At 41.7% G+C, this 14,885-nt stretch overlaps 1 protein-coding gene across 4 annotated transcripts in view; it reads left to right on the top strand.

Annotated features, from left to right (window-relative positions):
• Window positions 1-14,885, top strand: part of FYN (FYN proto-oncogene, Src family tyrosine kinase) — a 137,587-nt gene that overhangs the window by 80,770 nt on the left and 41,932 nt on the right. For 3 of the 4 annotated variants that reach the window (XM_070733374.1, XM_070733377.1, XM_070733376.1), the window contains exon 3: window positions 10,291-10,368. The gene's annotated coding sequence lies outside the window, so the exon portion shown is untranslated. The remainder of the gene's footprint in view (window positions 1-10,290; window positions 10,369-14,885) is intronic. The other variant, XM_070733375.1, reaches the window with a different exon arrangement.

The raw sequence follows: 14,885 nt of genomic DNA, 5'->3' as shown, positions 1-14,885 counted from the left end.
GTTATCATCTTCTCTCTCCCCCCAGGCACACTGTAGCAGGAAGGAAAGACAGGAATACTGTAATTTCCTTGCAGATGTTTGGGGCATTTCATAGAAACAGAAACATAGAAGTATGACGGCAGAAAAAGACCTCATGGTCCATCTAGTCTGCCCTTATACTATTTTCTGTATTTTATCTTAGGATGGATATATGTTTATCCCAGGCATGTTTAAATTCAGTTACTGTGGATTTACCAACCATGTCTGCTGGAAGTTTGTTCCAAGGATCTACTACTCTTTCAGTAAAATAATATTTTCTCACGTTGCTTCTGATCTTTCCCCCAACTAACCTCAGATTGTGTCCCCTTGTTCTTGTGTTCACTTTCCTATTAAAAACACTTCCCTCCTGAACCTTATTTAACCCTTTGACATATTTAAATGTTTCGATCATGTCCCCCCTTTTCCTTCTGTCCTCCAGACCAGCGTTTCCCAACCGGTGTGCCGCGGCACACTAGTGTGCCGCGAGACATGGCCAGGTGTGCCGCGAGAAGCTCCAGCTGGGCGGGGCGCTGCCGGCGCCCCTGCCTGAGTGTCGTCCTGTGGATGGTCTTGGGCTTCACAGTCGCTTCCTGGTTCCCTCTCCTCCCACCGCCTGTGTCTCCCGCCGTCGCCTCCCACCAAGCCGTTGCCCGTTGCCGTGGGTTCCTCGAGTGGGAGCTGCCGCTTCCCTCCGTCCAGCTCAGCCACGCTGCTGTAGAAAGCACAGAGGTTATTGCCACAGCTTCTGCCTCCACTCAGGGAGCCACCGTGGTCACCGCGCCTTTTCCTCTTGCTCAGCTCAACCACGATGGCTCCCTGAGTGGAGGCAGAGGTGGCGGCAATAACCTCTGCACTTTCTACGGCAGCGTGGCTGGGCTGCCTGGAAGGAAGCGGCAGCTCCGAGGAATGAGGCGCTGGCGGTAGACACAGGCGGAGGGAGGAGAGGGAACCAGGAAGCAACCGTAAAGCCCAAGACCAGCCACAGGACGACCTTCAGCCAGGGGCACCGGGACCGCGCACAGCCATGGTGGGAGCAGCATGAGAAAGAGAGGATTCCATCCCACGAGGAGACGTCCACCGAGCTGCAGGTCCCGCTGCCGTCGCCTTCTTTCCCTCCGCCTCTTTCTCCTCATGCAGCCTGAGCCCGCCTTTGCGAGTCCGCCCTGGCTTTCGCTTCGCCCCATGATTTCCCCGCAATTTCATCCAGGCCACCTCTTGCCTCCTTTTGAACTGTGGGGAAATCTGCGGGCGAAGCAAAAGCCAGGGCGGGAGAGAAGCGCGGGGGTGGGGAAGGAGGAGAGCCCGTCAGCGCTTCCCCTCCGCCAAGCTGCCTGCTTGTCCTTGCGCCTTGTTGCTACCTCCTGCCTTTTTCCAGGGGCCTTTGGAAGGTACCCAGGGAAGGGGGGGATTGGGGGTGGCTGCAGCGGCTTCTCGTCCTCCTCATCGGGCTGCTAACGCCCGCCCGGCCCCTCTTGCATGCAGTCCCTTCACCGAGCGCTTTTTTTTTCTCACAGCTGAGGCAGGATTTGGAATGTCGGGGGTGTGTGCGTGCGGGCTCCGCATCCCCCTGCCACCCGGAACATTTAAAATAAGAAAAACCTTTGCCGGCCTCCGCAGAGAAGAAAGGAAGAGAGAGAAAGAGAGAGAGCAAGAGAGACATAGCAAGAGAGGCAGAGAGAGAGAGAGAGCAAGAGAGACATAGCATGAGAGGCAGAGAGAGAGAGACAGAGAAAGAGAGAGAAAGAAAGAGAGCTAGCAAGAGAGAGAGAAAGAGAGACAGAGAAAGAGAGAGGGAGAGAAAGAGATAGCAAGAGAGAGAGAAAGAGAGAGAAAGAAAGAGAGATAGCAAGAGAGGCAGAGAGAGCAAGGGAGAGAGAAAGACATATAGGGAGGGAAGGAGGGAGAGAGAAAGAGCAAAAAAGAGAGGAAGAAAGAAAGAGGGATGGAGAGAGAGAAAGAAGGGAAGGAAGGAAGAGAGAGAAAGAGTGAGGGAGAAATAGAGCGAAATGGAGGAAGATTTTTTTTTGTCAAAACTTTTCTTTAGCCACCCCCACCCCCACCCGTTCAGTGTTCCCCAGGATTTTGAAAATATGAATAATGTGCCGCGCCTCAAAAACGGTTGGGAAACACTGCTCCAGACTATACAGATTGAGTTCATTAAGTCTTTCCTGATACGTTTTATGCTTAAGACCCTCCACCATTCTTGTAGCCCGTCTTTGGACCCGTTCAATTTTGTCAATATCTTTTTGTAGGTGAGGTCTCCAGAACTGAACACAGTATTCCAAATGTGGTCTCACCAGCACTCTATATAGCAGGATCATAATCTCCCTCTTCCTGCTTGTTATACCTCTAGCTATGCAGCCAAGCATCCTACTTGCTTTCCCTACCGCCTGACTGCACTGTTCACCCATTTTGAGACTGTCAGAAATCACTACCCCTAAATCCTTTTCTTCTGAAGTTTTTGCTAACACAGAACTGCCAATACAATACTCAGATAGAGGATTCCTTTTCCCCAAGTACAGTGATCCCTCGATTAGCACGGTCTCGATTAGTGCGAAACGCTGCAACGCGGTTTTTCAAAAAATATTAATTAAAAAATACTCCACGGTTTTTTTGCTATACCACGGTTTTTCCCACCCGATGACGTCATACGTCATCACCAAGAGTCACTTCTCTGTCTCTTTCTCTTTCTTTCCTGTCACTATGCTTCAATCATTTTCTCATTTCTCTTTTTTCTCCCCTTTTTTCTATCATTTCTCTCTCTCTTTCTTCCTCTCTCACACTCTCTTCCTCCCTTCTCTCTCCCCCCCTCCACTTGCCCACGAGAAGAAAAAAAGCAACCTCTGCCGGGCAGCTCCCCTTGTGCCCCCGCTTTGTGCCTGCCTCTTTTGGGGATTTCTTTTTCTTTTCTTTTTTGCGCTGGCAGCGGGAGCTGTTGGGGAGGGCTCTGCCGGGAAGGCCTCTCAGCTGCAGAGCCGAATGGGGGCGGAGGCAACAGCGGAGCCCGGCGCTGGGGCCATGCGAGGCTGTTCATCCAGGGGGGCGTGGACTGGCAAGTCGCCCTCCTTTCTCTCTCTTTCTCAAGATCGCTTGCCGCTTGCCTATTGCAGCGAAGGAGGCGAAGCAAGGCTCCAAGCTGCAAAGCGGCAAGCGGCAAGTGATCTTGGAGTTTCCCCTTTGCCTGGGCGGCAGGAAGACCAAGGGAAGGTTCCTTCAGCTGCCCAACACCTGATCCGCTCCGCAGCGCGGCAGCAGCGAGGAGCCGAAGATGGGGTTTCCCCTTTGCCTTTACCCCATCTTCAGCTCCTCGCTGCTTCCGCGCTGCGGAGCAGATCAGCTGTTGGGCGGCTGAAGGAATCTTCCCTTGGTCTTCCCCGCCGCCCACACGCAAACTCCACCATCTGCGCATGTGCGGCCATGAAAAAAATGGCGCACATGCGCAGATGGTGGTTTTTACTTCCGCATCCAGTATAACACGGAAATCGGTTAGCGCGGGAGGTCTTGGAACGTAACCCCCGCGCTAACCGAGAGATCACTGTACATTATTTTACATTTGGAAACATTAAACTGCAGTTTCCATTGCTTTAACTATTTATCTAGTAAAGCTAAATCATTTACCATATTACAGACACCTCCAGGAATATCAACCCTATTGCACACTTTAGAGTCATCGGCAAATAGGCAAACCTTCGCCTATGTCACTCACAAACATATTAAAAAGAATAGGACCCAGAACAGACCCTTGTGGCACACCGCTTGTAATCTGTCTCTTCTCATCTCTTGAAAACTCCTGATATTCTGTCCCAATATGGGAGTTGCCCTCTCCCGTTTTCATACTTCGGTGGCATCCATATAAAGCCTAGAGTGGTTGTTGATTCAATAGAAGTGTAAATTGTTTTTTGGAAATATGAAGTGCTAGTAAACTAAGAGAATGTTGGAAGCCTGAAAACTCTTAGTCCTGATTATGAAGAATTGCATTCTAAAATGCATAGTCAGTGATTGTCAATCATATTCTAATGGATATAGTCTCTGCATTTGTTAGCATTTCAGTTAAAATAAAATATTATTGCAACATCTGAACTGTAAAACTTCACCATCCTGGAAGTAAATAATGAGGACTTAAATTTAAATCATTAAATACCAACTTTGTGATTTGACAGCACATACTAAACCATTATTTGTCAATTTAGTATTATACATCAAATATTTCCTGTCTAAGATCGCTGTAAGGGTGAATTCACAAACTAGGGTGTAAATTAGTGCTAGGGAAATTCTTAGTAGTTGCACTCTTGCACAGTAAGTTTGGTTACTCAGACAAATTTGTAAAAGGCAAATAAGAACACTAATACAATTGCATTAGTATAAAAAAGATGATAGCTAAACTTTTGGCCCATTACATTGGTCTGTTATAGTGTTCTGAAATAAAACTTTACTATAAAAACAAATAATTCCCTCAACACTGTCAAACTATTTACTAAGTCTGCACTATTAATACTACTAGTTTTTTCTCATTATTCCTATCACCCATTTCATTTCCACTTATGACTGTATGACTGTAATTTGTTGCTTGTATCCTTAAGATTTTTATTAATATTGATTGTTTCTTCATTGCTTATTTGACCCCTATGACAATCATTAAGTGTTGTACCTCATGATTGTTGACAAATGTATGTTTTCTTTTATGTACATTGAGAGCATATGTACCAAAGACAAATTCCTTGTGTGTTCAATCACATTGGCCATAAAGATCTCTATAATACGTAAGATATGTGGATATCACCACATTTTTCCTAAAATATTTCTATTCTTGCCAAGGCTGTAGCTCACATGTTTGACTTACTTTGTAGCTGGTAATGTAAAAGCAAATTATTTTATAAATATAAATGTTCTTAAACAATACAATACTGTTATCCATAGAATAAAGTCAGTCAGCATTATAGTCAGATAAGTTTTTAGGACTGACTAATCTTTTGTGACTTTAATTTATGGCTATCAGCAGATTCCTATACCGCAGAAGAACTATTTCTGGGGAATTTTTAAACAATATCTTGATCAATTAAACCAGTCATTAATAAATTAGCTATTAAATAGAAAGCAGTAATACATTTCTTGATTATAGGAACATTATTTAAATGTTAAGAAGCATGAACATATTTCCTGTTATCTCATGCACACCCCCTGGAAACCACATTACTTTCTGTCACTACCAGAATTTTAATCTCATTATTGAGCAAGTCACTTTATCTGCAGGATTTCTCTGCTAAATCAACTCCATAGTATTGTTAGCTTTGAAATTTGCCCCTAGGATGACCATTACAGATTTCAGTGTTTCAAGGAAAGCTATGGCTGCCAGTCAGTTCAATTAATCACACACTAAAATAAATAACATTTGCATGTTCATTTGCATATGAATAAAACAAACCCAGGGACAGGATACTGCCAGCCACAACATCTCACAACTTTATATATATATTAAGTTGTGAGATGTTGTGGCTGGCAGTATCCTGTCCCTGGGCTGGGTAGGGCCAGAGTTTTAGCCTCTTTTTGTATCTTGATTCTCCCCCAAATAAGAAAACAATCAGTGGTTGAGTAACAATTTCAAGAATTTTTAAGAGATAACTTGGAAGTCTTCAAAATATCAGCTTATATCTTGAGTATTCTGAAGGGACAAGCTGGCAATAACAGCTAGGAATTATAGATATCTGCCTAAAAAAGAAATAAGTAGTTGGGGATTAACTCCAAGAAGTTCAGTATTATGTTACTCATTTCTTTAAATTATTTTAAATGCTCATTCCTTCAAATTTGTAATCTTCTTTTGGTGAAACAGTAGCCTCGAAGGGTCCAAATTCAATTTACAGTGTTATTAGGTGTAAAATCCCCTTTCTTGAAGTGACCCCCTTAACATTTATTTGGGCTATATTATGGCAGCCTCTTATGCCAGGCTGGTGTATTCTTAAACCCTTTTTGCACTTTTTAATGTTTTATTTCCTGTCCAACTGTTTTTCCTGCATTCGTTCACTGAGTTCCATTTTCAATGCAGGTTATTACATTTGTTTTCTGTAGCATAGTAGCAAGAATGGAACTCCTCCCATGAACATGCAAGAATCTGGATGTGCTATTTGGTAATCTTATCTAATCCGTGGTTTAGCAACCACTCTTTCAGCAACTGTTCAAAGTTACGATTGCACTGAACAAGGAAACTTGCAGCTGTTGCAGTATCCTTGCAATCATGTGGTTTCATTTTGGACATTTGGCAATTGCTGCATATTTTTGATAGTTCTGAAGTCACATAATCATCATATGCAACCTTCACTGCCAGCTTCTGACAAGCAAAGTCAAGTTGCAATCCCATAATATGATTAATGATTGCAACCAGAGTTGCCATAACTACCAGCATATCTTGATGTGGTCACATGATTTTTTTGTTTTATAGCTATGGTGCTGTGCAATATACTTCCCAGTTTCAGTCACATTAACTACCTGTATAAGGTACTGCTTTTAGCTTCTAAAATAAATAAAAGCATATTTTACTACGATAAGCTGATCAGTTATAGAAAAGTAGAAATGTGTTCAGCAGCATTAAAGGTTTAAATTAAACTTAAAATGTATAAATATAGCAATAATACTAAAAAGAGAAAAGAGATTGGGAGAAAAACAGGAAAAAACAGAGGAAAAAGCCTGGAAATTACATGATAGACACAAGAACTTCAACGATGAAAGTAATGAACACTTAACACAACCGAAACCAGTATATTTTATTCACATTCCTCATCTTGAGAAGACTTTGACTTGTGATGGAATGTTTGACCTACTTTTTGATTGTCTTAATGTTCTCCATCCCTTGCCAAGAGCATGAAAAGTGGTAGAAATGAGTATATTTTAAAATATTCATTAAAATCAAAATTTAATAAAGTGAAACCTTGTCTTACAAACTTAATTGGTTCCGGGACGAGGTTCTTAAGGTGAAAAGTTTGTAAGATGAAACAATGTTTCCCATAGAATCAATGGAAAAGCGATTAATGCGTGCAAGCCCAAAATTCACCCCTTTTGCCAGCCGAAGGGCCCGTTTTTGTGCTGCTGGGATTCCCCTGAGGCTCCCCTCCATGGGAAACCCCGCCTCCAGACTTCTGTATTTTTGCGATGCTGCAGGGGAATCCCGGCATCGGAATCCCAGCATCGCAAAAACGAGCGCTTTGCTGGCAATGGAGGTCCGGAGGTGGGGTTTCCCAGTGAAGGGAGCATCAGTGAAATCGCAGTATCGCCAAAGCACCGAAGTCCTCAAAACCCCACCTCCGGACCTCTGTGTTTTTGCGATGCTGCGATTTCACTGAGGCTCCCCTCGCTGAGAAACCCCACATCCGGACTTCCATTGCCAGCGAAGCACCCGTTTTTGCGCTGCTGGGATTCCCCTGCAGCATCACAAAAACACGGAAATCCGGAGGTAGGTTTCCCATGGGGGGGAACCTCAGGGGAATCCCAGCAGCGCAAAAACGGGTGCTTCGCTGGTAACGGAAGTCCAGAAGCGGGGCACCCCAGTGGCGGCAGTGGGTTTGTAAGGTGAATATAGTTTGTAAGAAGAGGCAAAAAAATCTTAAACCCCGGGTTTGTATCTCGAAAAGTTTGTATGACGAGGTGTTTGTAAGACGAGGTATCACTGTATATCAAAATGGTCAGAAATTGAAGCAATGAACAGCATTACAGTAGTATACATTTCAACCACGAACAATGATCATCTGATTTATAATTCTGCTTCAAATCAAAGCAATGTTCGTTAATGAATTAGCTATTGAACTCACAACAGTTAATATTCCACTATTATAAAGTTGGAATTTCATTCAAATTCAAATGTAAGGGGGAATATAAAATTTAATTTGGAGATGCCTCGGTTTATAAGTTTGTTTATATCTCACATAAGCAAAAATAAAAACAGTCTATGGTTTTGTTTGGTTTTGTTGAGCAGTTATTCCTGCCAGTGCTGCTCATTTTCCTCTTGTCTGAAACTGGAACAAATGAAAAATAATTCCCAATTGAAAAAAAAGAGGGGGGAGGAAATGGAAGAGTCCTTACACTCAAATATTTGGCAGTGAAACTACTGAACAAATCAAGAAAAGGAGCCAAGACCATGGAGGTAGGCCGAATGGCATGGAGACTTTTTTTTTTAAAATCACGCCTGCTCAAACAGCCACTTTGTGCTAATGTGTTTTCTTGTGGATTTGCCAGGTGACCTCTGATTCGCAGGCATCCGGCCAATTCCATCACAGTAACTGTTCCCTAAACAAGCAAGTGAAGTCAGTTTTTGCTACTGCTTTTCAGATGGAACACTTTATTCCTGGGGCTGGGATGGGGGGGGGGGGTGTTCAGCTTGTGGTGAATATATCCTAAATGTAAATAAACAAAGTATCTCAGTGCAAGAATAAAAGACTGCTCACAGAACACCAGAACCAAAATGATTGCTTTTGCAACTTTTTGTCTCTCTGTGTGCGTCACTCTTTATACTATGGAGTAGTAATTAGCTTTTAGTACATGTATAATGTAGGATAGTTTTGTAAGTAAGGATTTTAGGGCCTCAAGTTAATCCAGTTCACAACATACAATTAGTCCTGAGATTTACACGCAAAGGAGTAATCATCTGGGCTTGTTCTTGATTTTTCTGCCAGAGAAACGGAATACAGCCAGAGCTGTTTCAACGACCTTGTATTCATTGCCAGTGAATATATATGTAGGCATGGAGAACCCATTCTAGGACTGAACTAATGCAATGAAGTGATAGGGCCAAACGATCTGTAGCTTTACACAAAAGAGAGGCTAGTAAGAAGCGGGGGAAAATAAGATGCGTACTTTATGTGGTACGATGTCTTTGTGGCTTTTTGTCATTGAATAATAGGAAATTGATTGTTCTACCAACAATAATTTGTCATTGCTTGCTTTTTTAAAGTAGATTGAGTTTGTTTGTTTAATTAATTACCTAATTAATTATTTAATTACTTAACTAATTAATTAATTAATTAATCAAGTAGTTAAGTAAGCAATTAATTAATCAATTAAGTAGTTAAGTGAGTAATTGATTAATTACTTAATTAAGTAGTTAATTAATTAATTAATTAATTAATTAATTAATTAATTAGACTTGTATGCCACCCAATCTCGAAGGACTCAAGGCGGCTTACAACAACAATCTAAATACAGAACAATAAAAAGAAAGTCAAATTTACAATCTAAAAAAACCTATAAAACCCTAATTAAAAATCCAAATTGACCAATATATGTATATCATTCATACAATTTGGCCATGATAGTTGTTGATTCATAGCCCCCAAGCCTGCCAGCAAAGCCAGGTCTTCATGGCCATATGGAAGGCCAGTAGGGTGGGAGCAATATGGACATCAGGGGGGGAGTTTTTCAAGCTGCTCTGAGTCTTCGGAGAGAGGCGGCATACAAATCTAATAAATAACAATAACAGTTGATTCCATAAAGCCGGGGCGACAACAGAGAAGGCCCTCCCTTGGGGCCCCACCAACCTGCATTGCTTAGTCGGCAGGACTTGGAGGAGGCCAACTCTGTGTGCTCTTATTGGTCTCTGGGAGCTTTGCAGCAAGAGACGGTCCCGTAAAAAGTCTGGCCCTAAGCTATGCTGAAAAAGGTAGTCATGGAAGCTAAATTCAATATTACAGTGATAATGTCCTAATATAGTAACTCACAATTCAGTCTTTTGCATTCATCTCTATTGCTCATTTGTTCTATATAAAATAGGCCACAAAATGGTCAAATGCTCTGTCTATTGTCTAGTGCCACTTAGCTTAACTTACTTTCTGAGATATAAGGAACCCACTAATCTAGGAGGATAAGTCACCTAACTACAACCTCTAGTGAGAAACGACTGCCCTGACTAAAGAAGTGGTAGAAAAAACTTTATTTGTTTCCAGTGGAGCTATGCTCCAAAGCTCACATAGTTCAATATTCAGAGTATTTTGGATTTTTGCCCTTGCTTTTAGTTCCTAGTTCTAATTTATTCTTGGGCAGTGCCTCTTGGCTTGCTACTGACCACGACTTACTCCCAACACTGAGAAATCAGTGTAGGACATGGCTCCAGGTATCTATTCTCACTGCCATCTCAACTAGGTTTCCTGGTGAAGAAAGAGTGAAGAATTATCTTTCAGATTGAGATATCATTTGTGTTTAATTTATAATAAAAAACTTTAGTATTAAGGAATAGTTGCTTATTGCTTTGCAAGACAAAGTCACTTGTCTTTCATTTTTGTTTTCTATTTAAAGGCAGAAAGGGACCTGAAGGTGGTTGGAAGAGCAACGTAAAAGCAAAGGAGCAGTGGGTGGAAGCAAAACTCATTCAAGGTGAGCTGAACAAGATTAGCTACATTCTATTAAAACTTTCAAGACTTTTCTTTGGAATAATAAGGCAAATGGAATAGGTACAAATTATTATAATGAACACAAGAAATTATCTTAGAAATAAGAAGAGAGTGCTCTGGGCTCAGCATGCAGAACAGTCCCAAGCATTTATTTGTTTGTTTGTTTGTTTGTTTTATTTGTCAAACAAGTATAGTATTATACTTGTTTCCCCGAAAATAAGACGTACCCCAAAAGTAAGGCATGTCAGAGATTTTGCAGAATTTGCTTATATAAGGCACCCCCGAAAATAAGGCGTAGTCAAGTTTACATATGGTACAGTGGAAAAACATACGGTACCATTCAAAGCTGTTCATAGCGGTACTGTAATAATGTGGCGTCCCCTGCTGGCTCCTTCCATTGCTTTGTACCATCCACCGCTGTCTCACCGCCATTACAGTCTCCACTACAGTGCGAAGACTGTAGTTCCTCTGGTGGCTGGAAGCTGCAATAGCGGGAGTATACTGTTGTACCATATAAATGTCGTCGTTTGTGTGTGGGGGTGCCATACTGACAGATACCGTACTGTAATCAGTGTACCGTATGGTACACTTTCTTTGGGGGTGTCAGCTTTTCTGCCTGTGAATTTGTCTTATTTGAGAAATATAAGGCACCCCCTGAAAATAAGACGTAGCACAACTTTTGGAGCAAAAATTAATATAAGACAATGTCTTATTTTGGGGGAAACACGGTAGTACATATTAACATAACATAAGTAGAATGTGGTAATAGAAAGGATAATAAGACAGTAGGACAGGGACATTAGGCACAAAAGTGCACTTATGCACGCCCCTTACAGACCTCTTGGAAAAGGGGAGAGGTCGATTGTGGATAATGTAAGGTTGAAGATTTTGGGGTTGGGGTTATTACTTAAAAATAATAACTGGGAGAGTTTCTGATGAAGCTTGTTTTCTTATCATATTACAGCAGCTACTTTTTCAGGTAGTTGAAATATTACAGTATGTTCTAACATTTCACTGATGCAAGGAATAGAGTGCATACATTTTTCTTGGTTTTTATTTGTGTCATAAAATGCATAGGCTGAATTAGAATGTACAGCATTGCCTAAAGTTACATTTATTTCCCCAAGCTGCTGTTAACAGTCTTAAGAGTCCCTATAAGATATCATCACACTGCCCCACACTCCTGGCCTTTCAAAAGGTTTTAAACCTTTGCTGACAGGCCCAAGGCTATTAAGCATTGACATTCTGCTCTAGCTGATACTATAATTGGGATTGGGATGAGCTTGGATGCATGGGCTTAAATGTTTGGGATTTTAACATTTGGGTTTTATGGCTAGAGTTTATAATTTATAAATTCTATTATAGTTTGTAATCTTGTATTTTGTACTGATTTTTACCTTGTAAGCCACTCTGAGTCCCCTGGAGAAGGACAGCCTAGAAATTGGAAGAAATAAAATAAAATAATAAATAAATGTTAATATGTAAGAAAGGATAAATAGAAAGGAATAATAATCTTAAGTCTTATTTAATACATTAACACATTAGAACATAATTAAATCAAATTTAGTTTTTGTTCGTTCCCTTAACCCACTTTTTAAAGTTCACCTCCTGCACATAATTCATAGTCAGTAGTGTGCTCACCTCAAATGTATTAAGTTTATGATTCATACATTCATTACTATTAATTTCCATTACTAGTATTCTCTTCATGCATGCAAAAGTTATTTCCAGAAAACACAACAAGATTTGTATATTTATTCCTTTTTAGTGGATTTCAACATTTGCAGACAAGCACTCTAGATAACAACAAAGAAACTAGATTGCATTAATTAATATTGGTATTGATATATTTTTGATCTATATTAAGTTTCTATATATATTATCTCCGGGACTGCCTTCTGCCGCACGAATCCCAGCGACCAACCTTCTCCGAGTCCCGTCAACTAAACAATGTCATTTGGAGGGACCCAGGGGAAGAGCCTTCTCTGTGGCGGCCCTGGCCCTCTGGAACCAACTCCCCCCCAGAGATTAGAATTGCCCCCTCCCTCCTCGCCTTTCGTAAGCTTCTTAAAACCCACCTCTGCCGTCAGGCATGGGGGAACTGAGATATTCTTTCCCCCATAGCCTTTACAATTTATGCATGGTATGTTTGTATGTATGTTTGGTTTTATAATAAGGGTTTTTTAGTTGTTTTAGTATTGGATTGTTACATGCTGTTTTTATCATTGTTGTTAGCCGCCCCGAGTCCACGGAGAGGGGCGGCATACAAATCCAATAAATAAATAAGTAAAAATAAATATGCAGTATAATTGGGTATATGTAGTTCAATGAAAAGAAGCACTAGAGGCGACATGATAGTAGCCAGTATTGGGTTCCTACCTGGATGGGGGGTGGAGGATGGGTGTTCCAGTAGGGAAAATGGCGATGTGTGTGCAGCTCTGGTGACCGGCAGCGTGCACGTGTGTTGGAATGAGATTTGGCTTCTGCGCATGCGCTGAAAGCAAAGTCTTGCAAGAGGACGCACGGCCATGTGAGATTTTAGCAGTTTTCATTGGGTTTTTGCTCCCATGCATGTGCAGAAGCAAAATCTCACTCGGCCGTGTGCCTCTTCCCACCAGAGATGTAGAGCGACATGCGGAGCGGCGCGCAGAGCGGAACAATAGCAGTGGGAGCCGGCAACCCTTCACTGATAGCAGTGTTCCAATATCTCAGGGGTTTCCACAAAAAAGAAGGAGTCAAGCTATTTTCCAAAGTACCTGAGTGTAGGACAAGAAACAATGGACAGAACTAATCAAGGAGAGAACCATCTTAGAACTAAGGAGAAATTTACTGACAGAACAATTAATCAGTGGAACAACTTGCCTCCAGTAGTTGTGAATGCTCCAACTTCGGAAGTTTTTAAGAAGAAATTGGACAACCAGTTGTCTGAAATGGTATAGGCAAAGTTGGCTCTTCTATGACATGTGGACTGCAATTCCCAGAATTCCTGAGCTAGCATGATTGGCTCAGGAATTCTGGGAGTTGAATTCCACAAGTCATAGAAGAGCCAATTTTGCCTACCCCTGGTATAGGCCCATGGTAGCAAACGTATGGCACATCTGCCAAAGATGCCACACAGAGCCCTCTCTGTTGGCATGTGCGCCATCTCCTCAGATCAGATCTCTCTGGCGTTTTGTTTGTGAGCTTCTGTTTCCCTGCAAACAGAAGCTCACAAAAGAAAAAGATGTTACCTCTTGCCATGCTGCCAGTATTGGATGCCTCGCCTCCTGCCAGCCAGTTGGTTTTCAGGTCTCTTCTGTGCATGTGTGCATGTTTGCACATGTGCACATTTTCAGTTTGGGCATGCACTCACATGCAGTTTGGGTATTTGGTGTCTAAAAGGTTCTCCATCATTGATGTAGGCCATAGGGTTTCCTGCCTGAGCAGAGGTTCTTTTTAGGTCCCCTCAAACTCTGTTATTCTATTCTGCTCTGTTCTATTCACTTTGATGAACAATTTTTGACCAGAATATCTCCGGGATCGCCTTCTGCCGCACAAATCCCAGCGACCGGTTAGGTCCCACAGAGTTGGCCTTCTCTGGGTCCCGTCGACTAAACAATGTCGTCTGGCGGAACCCAGGGGAAGAGCCTTCTCTGTGGTGGCTCCGACCCTCTGGAACCAGCTCTCCCCAGAGATTAGGATTGCCCCCACCCTCCTTGCCTTTCGGAAACTCCTTAAAACCCACCTCTGCCATCAGGCATGAGGGAATTGAAACATCTTCCCCTTGCCCATGTAGTTTTTGTGTATGATTCGATTGTGTGCTTGTTTTTTATATATTGGGGCTCTTTTGGATTTTTTAACTTAAAACTGTAATTTAGATTGCGAAATATTAGATTTGTTACTATGTTTTGTTTACCATTGTTGTGAGCCGCCCCGAGTCTACGGAGAGGGCGGCATATAAATCCAATAAATCTAATCTAATTTAATCTGAGAAATAATTCATAATATATTTTTTCATACTGTATGATTTTTTTGCTTATTGGGACAACACTTTGCTTTTATCACACAGCATTTTGCTGCTTTTAAAAGAAAGAAATATAGTTTTAAAGAAACTATAATTCTCACATTTCTAAGCATGCCTCTCCTTGTCAAGTCATGCTTGTTTATGGTTCCAATGAATGCCTTATATTTGAGCAAATTACTCTTTTAATCTTCTTTTCCTATCTTCTTAGGAATTACAAATTCCATGCAGCAAATATAATGTAGCATGAAATTAGTAATAATTATGAGATCAAAATGTATTTATGAATTTTGTTTCTTTTTCTGTTTTAATTCCCTGTGGGGGAAAAAAGAAAGAAGTGTCGGAATGGAATGTGTACTTATTCATGTCTAGACTTGCCAGATATTGACAATTTCGGATGCTTCCTCCCACTGGGCCTATAGTAAAAGACTTCTTTTAAAGTGTGGTGCCCCTAAGAATAGAAACCAGAACAGGCCTGAATTTCACTTCCAGAATCATAA

The sequence above is a fragment of the Erythrolamprus reginae genome, chromosome 1, assembly GCF_031021105.1.
Source record: "Erythrolamprus reginae isolate rEryReg1 chromosome 1, rEryReg1.hap1, whole genome shotgun sequence".
In the NCBI taxonomy this organism is placed as follows: domain Eukaryota; kingdom Metazoa; phylum Chordata; class Lepidosauria; order Squamata; family Dipsadidae; genus Erythrolamprus; species Erythrolamprus reginae.
Note: the sequence above shows the minus strand (reverse complement) of the source record. Positions and strands in the feature narration are given on the sequence as shown.